The sequence below is a fragment of the Schistocerca americana genome, chromosome 5 (genome assembly GCF_021461395.2).
Source record: "Schistocerca americana isolate TAMUIC-IGC-003095 chromosome 5, iqSchAmer2.1, whole genome shotgun sequence".
Lineage (NCBI taxonomy): Eukaryota > Metazoa > Arthropoda > Insecta > Orthoptera > Acrididae > Schistocerca > Schistocerca americana.
In genome coordinates, this window is record NC_060123.1 from 744,283,410 (window position 1) to 744,298,957 (window position 15,548).

The following is a 15,548-nucleotide window of genomic DNA, read 5'->3' on the forward strand; positions in this document are numbered from 1 at the left end:
TGCCGCCTTAAGAACAAGAATAGAGACACTTCTCACAGTCGGTGCTTTGAGCACTCCCTGTGAGAGCAGTATTAGTTTCCGATACACCACTGCAGGTTCAATGTATTCCTTGGACCTTCACATTGACGATGAAACACAGAAATCGCATCGGAATTAAATCCAAAACGCTCAATGCCGCCTTATGTACAAGAATACAGACTCTACTTACAGTCGTTGCTTTGAGCATTCCCTGTGAGACCAGTATTAGTTTCCGATACACCACTGCAGGTTCAATGTATTCCTTGGACCTTCACATTGACGATGAAACACAGAAATCTCATCGGAAGCAAATACAAAAGGCACAATGCCGCCTTAAGTACAAGAATAGCGACTCTTCTTACAGTCGGTGCTTTGTGCATTCCCTGTGAGACCAGTTATAGTGTTCGATACACCACTGCAGGTTCAATCTATTCCTTGGACATACACATTGACGATGAAACACTGAAATTACATCGGAATTAAATACAAAAGGGACAATGCCGCCTTAAGTACAAGAATAGCCACTCTTCTTACAGTCGGTGCTTTGAGCATTCCCTGTGAGACCAGTATTAGTTTCCGATACACCACTGCAGGTTCAATGTATTCCTTGGACCTTCACATTGAAGATGAAACACAGAAATGGCATCGGAATTAAATACAAAAGACACAATGCCGCCTTAAGTACAAGAATAGAGACTCTTCTTACAGTCGGTGCTTTGAGCATTCCCTGTGAGACCAGTATTAGTTTCCGCTACACCTCCGCAGGTTCAGTTTATTCCTTGGACCTTCAAATTGACGATGAAACACAGAAATGGCATCGGAATTAAATACAAAAGGCAAAATGCGGCCTTAAGTACAAGAATAGAGACTCTTCTCACAGTCGGTGCTTTGAGCATTCCCTGTGAGACCAGTATTAGTTTCCGCTACACCTCTGCAGGTTCCGTTTATTCCTTGGACCTTCACATTGACGATGAAACACAGAAATGGCATCGGAAATAAATACAAAAGGCATAATGCGCCTTAAGTACAAGAATAGAGACTCTTCTTACAGTCGGTGCTATGAGCATTCCCTGTGAGACCAGTTTTAGTTTCCGCTACACCCCTGCAGGTTCAGTTTATTCGTTGGACCTTCACATTGACGATGAAACACAGAAATGACATCGGAATTAAATACAAAAGGCACAATGCCGCCTTAAGTACAAGAATAGAGACTCTTCTTACAGTCGGAGCTTTGAGCATTCCCTGTGAGACCAGTATTAGTTTCCGATACACCACTGCAGGTTCAATGTATTCCTTGGACCTTCACATTGACGATGAAACACAGAATTCGCATCGGAATTAAATACAAAAGGCACAATGCCGCCTTAAGTACAAGAATAGAGACTCTTCTTAGAGTCGGTGCTTTGAGCATTCCCTGTGAGACCAGTATTAGCTTCCGATACACCACTGGAGGTTCAATGAATTCCTTGGACATTCACATTGACGATGAGACACTGAAATTACATCGGAATTAAATACAAAAGGCACAATGCCGCCTTAAGTACAAGAATAGAGACTCTTCTTACAGTCGGTGCTTTGAGCATTCCCTGTGAGACCAGTATTAGTTTCCGATACACCACTGCAGGTTCAATGTATTCCTTGGACCTTCACATTGACGATGAAACACAGAAATCGCATCGGAATTTAATACAAAAGGCACAATGCCGCCTTAAGTACAAGAATAGAGACTCTTCTCACAGTCGGTGCTTTGAGCATTCCCTGTGAGACCAGTATTAGTTTCCGATACACCACTGCAGGTTCAATGTATTCCTTGGACCTTCACATTGACGATGAAACACAGAAATCGCATCGGAATTAAATCCAAAACGCTCAATGCCGCCTTATGTACAAGAATACAGACTCTACTTACAGTCGGTGCTTTGAGCATTCCCTGTGAGACCAGTATTAGTTTCCGATACACCACTGCAGGTTCAATGTATTCCTTGGAGCTTCACATTGACGATGAAACACAGAAATCGCATCGGAATGAAATACAAAAGGCACAATGCCGCCTTAAGTACAAAAATAGAGACTCTTCTCACAGTCGGTGCTTTGAGCATTCCCTGTGAGACCAGTATTAGCTTCCGATACACCACTGGAGGTTCAATGAATTCCTTGGACATTCACATTTACGATGAAACACTGAAATTACATCGGAATTAAATACAAAATTCACAATGCCGCCTTAAGTACAAGAATAGAGACTGTTCTTACCGTCGTTGCTTTGAGCATTCCCTGTGAGACCAGTATTAGTTTCCGCTACACCTCTGCAGGTTCACTTTATTCCTTGGACCTTCACATTGACGATGAAATACAGAAATGGCATCGGGATTATATACAAAAGGCACAATGCCGCCTTAAGTACAAGAATAGAGACTCTTCTTACAGTCGGTGCTTTGAGCATTCCCTGTGAGACCAGTATTAGTTTCAGCTACACCTCTGCAGGTTCAGTTTATTCCTTGGACCTTCACATTGACGATGAAACACAGAAATAGCATCGGAATTAAATACAACATTCGCAATGCCGCCTTAAGTACAAGAATAGAGACTCTTCTTACAGTCGGTGCTTTGAGCTTTCCCTGTGAGACCAGTATTAGATTCCGCTACACCACTGCAGGTTCAGTTTATTCCTTGGACCTGCACATTGACGATGAAACACAGAAATGGCATCGGAATTAAATACAAAAGGCACAATGCCGCCTTAAGTACAAGAATAGAGACTCCTCTTACAGTCGGTGCTTTGAGCATTCCCTGTGAGACCAGTATTAGTTTCCGCTACACCTCTGCAGGTTCAGTTTATTCCTTGGACCTTCACTTTGACGATGAAACACAGAAATGGCATCGGAATTAAATACAAAATGCACAATGCCGCCTTAAGTACAAGATGAGAGACTCTTCTTACAGTCGGAGCTTTGAGCATTCCCTGTGAGACCAGTATTAGTTTCCGATACACCACTGCAGGTTCAATGTATTCCTTGGAACTTCACATTGACGATGAAACACAGAAATCGCATCGGAATTAAATACAAAAGGCACAATGCCGCCTTAAGTACAAGAATAGAGACTTTTCTTACAGTCGGTGCTTTGAGCATTCCCTGTGAGACCAGTATTAGTTTCCGCTACACCTCTGCAGGTTCAGTTTATTCCTTGGACCTTCACATCGACGATGAAACACAGAAATGGCATCGGAATTAAATACAAAAGGCACAAATCGCCTTAAGTACAAGAATAGAGACTCTTCTTACAGTCGGTGCTATGAGCATTCCCTGTGAGACCAGTATTAGTTTCCGCTACACCTCTGCAGGTTCAGTTTATTCGTTGGACCTTCACATTGACGATGATACACAGAAATGGCGTCGGAATTAAATACAAAAGGCACAATGCAGCCTTAAGTACAAGAATAGAGACTCTTCTTACAGTCGGTGCTTTGAGCATTCCCTGTAAGACCAGTATTAGTTTCCGATACACCACTGCAGATTCAGTTTATTCCTTGGACCTTCACATTGACGATGAAACACAGTAATGGCATCGGAATTAAATACAAAAGGCACAATGCCGCCTTAAGTACAAGAATAGAGACACTTCTTACAGTCGGTGATTTGAGCATTCCCTGTGAGACCAGTATTAGTTTCCGATACACCACTGCAGGTTCAATGTATTCCTTGGAACTTCACATTGACGATGAAACACAGAAATCGCATCGGAATTAAATACAAAAGGCACAATGCCGCCTTAAGTACAAGAATAGAGACTCTTCTTACAGTCGGTGCTTTGAGCATTCCCTGTGAGACCAGTATTAGCTTCCGATACACCACTGGAGGTTCAATGAATTCCTTGGACATTCACATTGACGATGAGACACTGAAATTACATCGGAATTAAATACAAAAGGGACAATGCCGCCTTAAGTACAAGAATAGAGACTCTTCTCACAGTCGGTGCTTTGAGCATTCAATGTGAGACCAGTATTAGTTTCCGATACACCACTGCAGGTCCAATGTATTCCTTGGACCTTCACATTGACGATGAAACACAGAAATCGCATCGGACGCAAATACAAAAGGCACAATGCCGCCTTAAGTACAAGAATAGCGACTCTTCTTACAGTCGGTGCTTTGAGCATTCCCTGTGAGGCCAGTAATAGTATTCGATACACCACTGCAGGTTCAATGTATTCCTTGGACCTTCACATTGACGATGAAACACAGAAATCGCATCGGAATTAAATCCAAAACGCTCAATGCCGCCTTATGTACAAGAATACAGACTCTACTTACAGTCGTTGCTTTGAGCATTCCCTGTGAGACCAGTATTAGTTTCCGATACACCACTGCAGGTTCAATGTATTCCTTGGACCTTCACATTGACGATGAAACACAGAAATCGCATCGGACGCAAATACAAAAGGCACAATGCCGCCTTAAGTACAAGAATAGCGACTCTTCTTACAGTCGGTGCTTTGAGCATTCCCTGTGAGGCCAGTAATAGTATTCGATACACCACTGCAGGTTCAATCTATTCCTTGGACATACAAATTGACGATGAAACACTGAAATTACATCGGAATTAAATACAAAAGGGACAATGCCGCCTTAAGTACAAGAATAGACACTCTTCTTACAGTCGGTGCTTTGAGCATTCCCTGTGAGACCAGTATTAGTTTCCGATACACCACTGCAGGTTCAATGTATTCCTTGGACCTTCACATTGAAGATGAAACACAGAAATGGCATCGGAATTAAATACAAAAGACACAATGCCACCTTAAGTACAAGAATAGAGACTCTTCTTACAGTCGGTGCTTTGAGCATTCCCTGTGAGACCAGTATTAGTTTCCGCTACACCTCCGCAGGTTCAGTTTATTCCTTGGACCTTCACATTGACGATGAAACATAGAAATGGCATCGGAATTAAATACAAAAGGCAAAATGCCGCCTTAAGTACAAGAATAGAGACTCTTCTCACAGTCGGTGCTTTGAGCATTCCCTGTGAGACCAGTATTAGTTTCCGCTACACCTCTGCAAGTTCCGTTTATTCCTTGGACCTTCACATTAACGATGAAACACAGAAATGGCATCGGAAATAAATACAAAAGGCATAATGCGCCTTAAGTACAAGAATAGAGACTCTTCTTACAGTCGGTGCTATGAGCATTCCCTGTGAGACCAGTTTTAGTTTCCGCTACACCCCTGCAGGTTCAGTTTGTTCGTTGGACCTTCACATTGACGATGAAACACAGAAATGGCATCGGAATTAAATACAAAAGGCACAATGCCGCCTTAAGTACAAGAATAGAGACTCTTCTTACAGTCGGTGCTTTGAGCATTCCCTGTGAGACCAGTATTAGTTTCCGATACACCACTGCAGGTTCAATGTATTCCTTGGACCTTCACATTGACGATGAAACACAGAAATCGCATCGGAATTAAATACAAAAGGCACAATGCCGCCTTAAGTACAAGAATAGAGACTCTTCTTACAGTCGGTGCTTTGAGCATTCCCTGTGAGACGAGTATTAGCTTCCGATACACCACTGGAGGTTCAATGAATTCCTTGGACATTCACATTGACGATGAGACACTGAAATTACATCGGAATTAAATACAAAAGGCACAATGCCGCCATAAGTGCAAGAAGAGTGAGACTTCTTAGAGTCTGTGTTTTGATCCTTTCCTGTGCGACCTGTATTAGTTTTCGATACGCCACTGCAAGTTCAATGTATTCCTTGGATCTTCACATTGACGATGAAACACAGAAATGGCATCGGAATTAAATACAAAAGACACAATGCCGCCTTAAGTACAAGAATAGAGACCCTTCTTACAGTCGGTGCTTTGAGCATTCCCTGTGAGACCAGTATTAGTTTCCGCTACACCTCCGCAGGTTCAGTTTATTCCTTGGACCTTCACATTGACGATGAAACACAGAAATGGCATCAGAATTAAATACAAATGGCAAAATGCCGCCTTAAGTACAAGAATAGAGACTCTTCTCACAGTCGGAGCTTTGAGCATTCCCTGTGAGAGCAGTAATAGTTTCCGATACATCACTGCAGGTTCAATGTATTCCTTGAACCTTCACATTGACGATGAAACACAGAAATCGCATCGGAATTAAATCCAAAACGCTCAATGCCGCCTTATGTACAAGAATACAGACTCTACTTACAGTCGGTGCTTTGAGCATTCCCTGTGAGACGAGTATTAGTTTCCGATACACCACTGCAGGTTCAATGTATTCCTTGGACCTTCACATTGACGATGAAACACAGAAATCGCATCGGAAGCAAATACAAAAGGCACAATGCCGCCTTAAGTACACGAATAGAGACGCTTCTTACAGTCGGTGCTTTCAGCATTGCCTGTGAGACCAGAAATAGTATCCGATACACCACTGCAGGTTCAATCTATTCCCTGGACATACACATTGACGATGAAACACTGAAATTACATCGGAATTAAATACAAAAGGGACAATGCCGCCTTAAGTACAAGAATAGAGACTCTTCTTACCGTCTGTGATTTGACCATTCCCTGTGAGACTAGTATTAGTTTCCGCTACACCTCTGCAGGTTCAGTTTATTCCTTGGACCTTCACATTGACGATGAATCACAGAAATGGCATTGGAATTAAACACAAAAGGCACAACGCCGCCTTAAGTACAAGAATAGAGACTCTTCTTACAGCCGGTGATTTGAGCATTCCCTGTGAGACCAGTATTAGTTTCCGCTACACCTCTGCAGGTTCGGTTTATTCCTTGGACCTTCACATTGACGATGAAACACAGAAATGGCATCGGAATTAAATACAAAAGGCAAAATGCCGCCTTAAGTACAAGAATAGAGACTCTTCTTACAGTCGGTGCTATGAGCATTCCCTGTGAGACCAGAATTAGTTTCCGCTACACCTCTGCAGGTTCAGTTTATTCCTTGGACCTTCACATTGACGATGAATCACAGAAATGGCATTGGAATTAAACACAAAAGGCACAACGCCGCCTTAAGTACAAGAATAGAGACTCTTCTTACAGCCGGTGCTTTGAGCATTCCCTGTGAGACCAGTATTAGTTTCCGCTACACCTCTGCAGGTTCAGTTTATTCCTTGGACCTTCACATTGACGATGAAACACAGAAATGGCATCGGAATTAAATACAAAAGGCACAATGCCGCCTTAAGTACAAGAATAGAGACTCTTCTTACAGTCGGTGCTTTGAGCATTCCCTGTGAGACCAGTATTAGTTTCCGATACACCACTGGAGGTTCAGTTTATTCCTTGGACCTTCACATTGACGATGAAACACAGTAATGGCATCGGAATTAAATACAAAAGGCACAATGCCGCCTTAAGTACAAGAATAGAGACTCTCCTTACAGTCGGTGCTTTGAGCATTCCCTGTGAGACCAGTATTAGTTTCCGATACACCACTGCAGGTTCAATGTATTCCTTGGACCTTCACATTGACGATGAAACACAGAAATCGCATCGGAATTAAATACAAAAGGCACAATGCCGCCTTAAGTACAAGAATAGAGACTCTTCTTACAGTCGGTGCTTTGAGCATTCCCTGTGAGACCAGTATTAGCTTCCGATACACCACTGGAGGTTCAATGAATTCCTTGGACATTCACATTGACGATGAGACACTGAAATTACATCGGAATTAAATACAAAAGGCACAATGCCGCCTTAAGTACAAGAAAAGAGACTCTTCTTACAGTCGGTGCTTTGAGCATTCCCTGTGAGACCAGTATTAGTTTCTGATACACCACTGCAGGTTCAATGTATTCCTCGGACATACACATTGACGATGAAATACTGATATCATATCGGAATTAAATACAAAAGGCACAATGCCGCTATAAGTGCTATAAGAGTGAGACTTCTTAGAGTCTGTGTTTTGATCCTTTCCTGTGCGACCTGTATTGGTTTTCGATACGCCACTGCAGGTTCAATGTATTCCTTGGACCTTCACATTGACGAAGAAACACAGAAATCGCATCGGAATCAATACAAAAGGCACAATGCAGCCTTAAGTACAAGAATAGAGACTCTTCTTACAGTCGGTGCTTTGAGCATTCCCTGTGAGACCAGTGTTGGTTTCCGCTACACCTCTGCAGGTTCAGTATATTCCTTGGACCCTCACATTGACGATGAAACACAGAAATGGCATCGGAATTAAATACAAAAGGAACAATGCCGCCTTAAATACAAGAATAGAGACTCTTCTTACAGTCGGTGCTTTGAGCATTCCCTGTGAGACCAGTATTAGTTTCCGATACACCACTGCAGGTTCAATGTATTCCTTGGCCCTTCACATTGAAGATGAAACACAGAAATCGCATCGGAATTAAATACAAAACGCACAATGCAGCCATAAGTACAGGAATAGAGACTCTTCTTACAGTCGGTGCTTTGAGCATTCCCTGTGAGACCAGTATTAGTTTCCGACACACCACTGCCGGTTCAATGTATTCCTTGGACCTTGAATTTGACGATGATACACAGAAATCGCATCGGAAGCAAATACAAAAGGCACAATGCCGCCTTAAGTACAAGAATAGAGACTCTTCTTACAGTCGGTGCTTTGAGCATTCCCTGTGAGACCAGGATTACTTTCCGCTACACCTCTGCAGGTTCAATGTATTCCTTGGACCTTCACATTGACGATGAAACATAGAAATCGCATCGGAATTAAATACAAAAGGCACAATGCCGCCTTAAGTACAAGAATAGAGACTCTTCTTACAGTCGGTGCTTTGAGCATTCGATGTGAGACCAGTATTAGTTTCCGCTACACCACTGCAGGTTCAGTTTATTCCTTGGACCTGCACATTGACGATGAAACACAGAAATGGCATCGGAGGAAAATACAAAAGGCACATTGCCGCCTTAAGTACAAGAATAGAGACTCCTCTTACAGTCGGTGCTTTGAGCATTCCCTGTGAGACCAGTATTAGTTTCCGCTACACCTCTGCAGGTTCAGTTTATTCCTTGGACCTTCACATTGACGATGAAACACAGAAATGGCATCGGAATTAAATACAAAAGGCACAATGCCGCCTTAAGTACAAGAATAGAGACTCTTCTTACAGTCGGTGCTTTGAGCATTCCCTGTGAGACCAGTATTAGTTTCTGATACACTACAGCAGGTTCAATGTATTCCTTGGAACTTCACATTGACGATGAAACACAGAAATAGCATCGGAATTAAATACAAAAGGCACAATGCCACCTTAAGTACAAGAATAGAGACCCTTCTTACAGTCGGTGCTTTGAGCATTCCCTGTGAGACCAGTAATAGTTTCCGATACATCACTGCAGGTTCAATGTATTCCTTGAACCTTCACATTGACGATGAAACACAGAAATCGCATCGGAATTAAATCCAAAACGCTCAATGCCGCCTTATGTACAAGAATACAGACTCTACTTACAGTCGGTGCTTTGAGCATTCCCTGTGAGACGAGTATTAGTTTCCGATACACCACTGCAGGTTCAATGTATTCCTTGGACCTTCACATTGACGATGAAACACAGAAATGGCATCGGAATTAAATACAAAAGGCACAATGCCGCCTTAAGTACAAGAATAGAGACTCTTCTTACAGTCGGTGCTTTGAGCATTCCCTGTGAGACGAGTATTAGCTTCCGATACACCACTGGAGGTTCAATGAATTCCTTGGACATTCACATTGACGATGAGACACTGAAATTACATCGGAATTAAATACAAAAGGCACAATGCCGCCATAAGTGCAAGAAGAGTGAGACTTCTTAGAGTCTGTGTTTTGATCCTTTCCTGTGCGACCTGTATTAGTTTTCGATACGCCACTGCAAGTTCAATGTATTCCTTGGATCTTCACATTGACGATGAAACACAGAAATGGCATCGGAATTAAATACAAAAGACACAATGCCGCCTTAAGTACAAGAATAGAGACCCTTCTTACAGTCGGTGCTTTGAGCATTCCCTGTGAGACCAGTATTAGTTTCCGCTACACCTCCGCAGGTTCAGTTTATTCCTTGGACCTTCACATTGACGATGAAACACAGAAATGGCATCAGAATTAAATACAAATGGCAAAATGCCGCCTTAAGTACAAGAATAGAGACTCTTCTCACAGTCGGAGCTTTGAGCATTCCCTGTGAGAGCAGTAATAGTTTCCGATACATCACTGCAGGTTCAATGTATTCCTTGAACCTTCACATTGACGATGAAACACAGAAATCGCATCGGAATTAAATCCAAAACGCTCAATGCCGCCTTATGTACAAGAATACAGACTCTACTTACAGTCGGTGCTTTGAGCATTCCCTGTGAGACGAGTATTAGTTTCCGATACACCACTGCAGGTTCAATGTATTCCTTGGACCTTCACATTGACGATGAAACACAGAAATCGCATCGGAAGCAAATACAAAAGGCACAATGCCGCCTTAAGTACACGAATAGAGACGCTTCTTACAGTCGGTGCTTTCAGCATTGCCTGTGAGACCAGAAATAGTATCCGATACACCACTGCAGGTTCAATCTATTCCCTGGACATACACATTGACGATGAAACACTGAAATTACATCGGAATTAAATACAAAAGGGACAATGCCGCCTTAAGTACAAGAATAGAGACTCTTCTTACCGTCTGTGATTTGACCATTCCCTGTGAGACTAGTATTAGTTTCCGCTACACCTCTGCAGGTTCAGTTTATTCCTTGGACCTTCACATTGACGATGAATCACAGAAATGGCATTGGAATTAAACACAAAAGGCACAACGCCGCCTTAAGTACAAGAATAGAGACTCTTCTTACAGCCGGTGATTTGAGCATTCCCTGTGAGACCAGTATTAGTTTCCGCTACACCTCTGCAGGTTCGGTTTATTCCTTGGACCTTCACATTGACGATGAAACACAGAAATGGCATCGGAATTAAATACAAAAGGCAAAATGCCGCCTTAAGTACAAGAATAGAGACTCTTCTTACAGTCGGTGCTATGAGCATTCCCTGTGAGACCAGAATTAGTTTCCGCTACACCTCTGCAGGTTCAGTTTATTCCTTGGACCTTCACATTGACGATGAATCACAGAAATGGCATTGGAATTAAACACAAAAGGCACAACGCCGCCTTAAGTACAAGAATAGAGACTCTTCTTACAGCCGGTGCTTTGAGCATTCCCTGTGAGACCAGTATTAGTTTCCGCTACACCTCTGCAGGTTCAGTTTATTCCTTGGACCTTCACATTGACGATGAAACACAGAAATGGCATCGGAATTAAATACAAAAGGCACAATGCCGCCTTAAGTACAAGAATAGAGACTCTTCTTACAGTCGGTGCTTTGAGCATTCCCTGTGAGACCAGTATTAGTTTCCGATACACCACTGGAGGTTCAGTTTATTCCTTGGACCTTCACATTGACGATGAAACACAGTAATGGCATCGGAATTAAATACAAAAGGCACAATGCCGCCTTAAGTACAAGAATAGAGACTCTCCTTACAGTCGGTGCTTTGAGCATTCCCTGTGAGACCAGTATTAGTTTCCGATACACCACTGCAGGTTCAATGTATTCCTTGGACCTTCACATTGACGATGAAACACAGAAATCGCATCGGAATTAAATACAAAAGGCACAATGCCGCCTTAAGTACAAGAATAGAGACTCTTCTTACAGTCGGTGCTTTGAGCATTCCCTGTGAGACCAGTATTAGCTTCCGATACACCACTGGAGGTTCAATGAATTCCTTGGACATTCACATTGACGATGAGACACTGAAATTACATCGGAATTAAATACAAAAGGCACAATGCCGCCTTAAGTACAAGAAAAGAGACTCTTCTTACAGTCGGTGCTTTGAGCATTCCCTGTGAGACCAGTATTAGTTTCTGATACACCACTGCAGGTTCAATGTATTCCTCGGACATACACATTGACGATGAAATACTGATATCATATCGGAATTAAATACAAAAGGCACAATGCCGCTATAAGTGCTATAAGAGTGAGACTTCTTAGAGTCTGTGTTTTGATCCTTTCCTGTGCGACCTGTATTGGTTTTCGATACGCCACTGCAGGTTCAATGTATTCCTTGGACCTTCACATTGACGAAGAAACACAGAAATCGCATCGGAATCAATACAAAAGGCACAATGCAGCCTTAAGTACAAGAATAGAGACTCTTCTTACAGTCGGTGCTTTGAGCATTCCCTGTGAGACCAGTGTTGGTTTCCGCTACACCTCTGCAGGTTCAGTATATTCCTTGGACCCTCACATTGACGATGAAACACAGAAATGGCATCGGAATTAAATACAAAAGGAACAATGCCGCCTTAAATACAAGAATAGAGACTCTTCTTACAGTCGGTGCTTTGAGCATTCCCTGTGAGACCAGTATTAGTTTCCGATACACCACTGCAGGTTCAATGTATTCCTTGGCCCTTCACATTGAAGATGAAACACAGAAATCGCATCGGAATTAAATACAAAACGCACAATGCAGCCATAAGTACAGGAATAGAGACTCTTCTTACAGTCGGTGCTTTGAGCATTCCCTGTGAGACCAGTATTAGTTTCCGACACACCACTGCCGGTTCAATGTATTCCTTGGACCTTGAATTTGACGATGATACACAGAAATCGCATCGGAAGCAAATACAAAAGGCACAATGCCGCCTTAAGTACAAGAATAGAGACTCTTCTTACAGTCGGTGCTTTGAGCATTCCCTGTGAGACCAGGATTACTTTCCGCTACACCTCTGCAGGTTCAATGTATTCCTTGGACCTTCACATTGACGATGAAACATAGAAATCGCATCGGAATTAAATACAAAAGGCACAATGCCGCCTTAAGTACAAGAATAGAGACTCTTCTTACAGTCGGTGCTTTGAGCATTCGATGTGAGACCAGTATTAGTTTCCGCTACACCACTGCAGGTTCAGTTTATTCCTTGGACCTGCACATTGACGATGAAACACAGAAATGGCATCGGAGGAAAATACAAAAGGCACATTGCCGCCTTAAGTACAAGAATAGAGACTCCTCTTACAGTCGGTGCTTTGAGCATTCCCTGTGAGACCAGTATTAGTTTCCGCTACACCTCTGCAGGTTCAGTTTATTCCTTGGACCTTCACATTGACGATGAAACACAGAAATGGCATCGGAATTAAATACAAAAGGCACAATGCCGCCTTAAGTACAAGAATAGAGACTCTTCTTACAGTCGGTGCTTTGAGCATTCCCTGTGAGACCAGTATTAGTTTCTGATACACTACAGCAGGTTCAATGTATTCCTTGGAACTTCACATTGACGATGAAACACAGAAATAGCATCGGAATTAAATACAAAAGGCACAATGCCACCTTAAGTACAAGAATAGAGACTCTTCTTAGAGGCGGTGCTTTGAGCGCTCCCTGTGAGACCAGTATTAGTTTCCGCTACACCTCTGCAGGTTCAGTTTATTCCTTGGACATTCACATTGACGATGAATCACAGAAATGGCATCGGAATTAAACACAAAAGGCACATCGCCGCCTTAAGTACAAGAATAGAGACTCTTCTTACAGCCGGTGCTTTGAGCATTCCCTGTGAGACCAGTATTAGTTTCCGCTACACCTCTGAAGGTTCAGTTTATTCCTTTGACCTTCACATTGACGATGAAACACAGAAATGGCATCGGAATTAAATACAAAAGGCACAATGCCGCCTTAAGTACAAGAATAGAGACTCTTCTTACAGTCTGTGCTTTGAGCATTCCCTGTGAGACCAGTATTAGTTTCCGATACACCACTGCAGGTTGAGTTTATTCCTTGGACCTTCACATTGACGATGAAACACAGTAATGGCATCGGAATTAAATACAAAAGGCACAATGCCGCCTTAAGTACAGGAATGGAGACTCTTCTTACAGTCGGTGCTTTGAGCATTCCCTGTGAGACCAGTATTAGTTTCCGATACACCACTGCAGGTTCAATGTATTTCTTGGACCTTCACATTGACGATGAAGCACAGAGATCGCATCGGAATTAAATACAAAAGGCACAATGCCGCCTTACGTACAAGAATAGAGATTCTTCTCACAGTCGGTGCTTTGAGCATTCCCTGTGACACCAGTATTAGTTTCCGCTACACCTCTGCAGGTTCAGTTTATTCTTTGGACAATCACATTGACGATGAAACACAGAAATGGCATCGGAACTAAATACAAAAGGCACAATGCCGCCTTAAGTACAAGAATAGAGACTCTTCTTACAGTCGGTGCTTTGAGCATTCCCTGTGAGACCAGTATTTGTTTCCGTTACACCTCTGCGGGTTCAGTTTATTCCTTGGACTTTCACATTGACGATGAGACACAGAAATGGAATCGGAATTAAATACAAAAGGCAAATGCCGCCTTATTTACAAGAATAGAGACTCTTCTTACAGTCGGTGCTTTGAGCATTCCCTGTGAGACCAGTATTAGTTTCCGATACACCACTGCGTGTTCAATGGATTCCTTGGAACTTTACATTGACGACGAAACACAGAAATCGCATCGGAAGCAAATACAAAAGGCACAATGCCGCCTTAAGTACAAGAATAGAGACTCTTCTTACAGTCGGTGCTTTGAGCATTCCCTGTGAGACCAGGATTACTTTCCGCTACACCTCTGCAGGTTCAATGTATTCCTTGGACCTTCACATTGACGATGAAACGCAGAAATCGCATCGGAATTAAATACAAAAGGTACAATGCCACCTTAAGTACAAGAATAGAGACTCTTCTTACAGTCGGTGCTTTGAGCATTCTATGTGAGACCAGTATTAGTTTCCAATACGCCACTGCAGGTTCAATGTGTTCCTTGGACCTTCACATTGAATGATGAAACACAGAAATCGCATCGGAATTAAATCCAAAACGCTCAATGCCGCCTTATGTACAAGAATTCAGACTCTACTTAAAGTCGGTGCTTTGAGCATTTCCTGTGAGACCAGTATTAGTTTCCGATACACCACTGCAGGTTCAATGTATTCCTTGGACCTTCACATTGACGATGAAACACAGAAATCGCATCGGAATCAAATACAAAAGTCACAATGCCGCCTTAAGTACAGGAATAGAGACTCTTCTTACAGTCGGTGCTTTTAACATTCCCTGTGAGACCAGTATTAGTTTCCGATACACCACTGCAGGTTCAGTTTATTCCATGGACCTGCACATTGACGATGAAACACAGAAATGGCATCGGAGGAAAATACAAAAGGCACAATGCCCTCTTAAGTACAAGAATAGAGACTCCTCTTACAGTCGGTGCTTTGAGCATTCGATGTGAGACCAGTATTAGTTTCCGCTACACCACTGCAGGTTCAGTTTATTCCTTGGACCTGCACATTGACGATGAAACACAGAAATGGCATCGGAATTAAATCCAAAACGCTCAATGCCGCCTTATGTACAAGAATACAGACTCTACTTACAGTCGGTGCTTTGAGCATTCCCTGTGAGACGAGTATT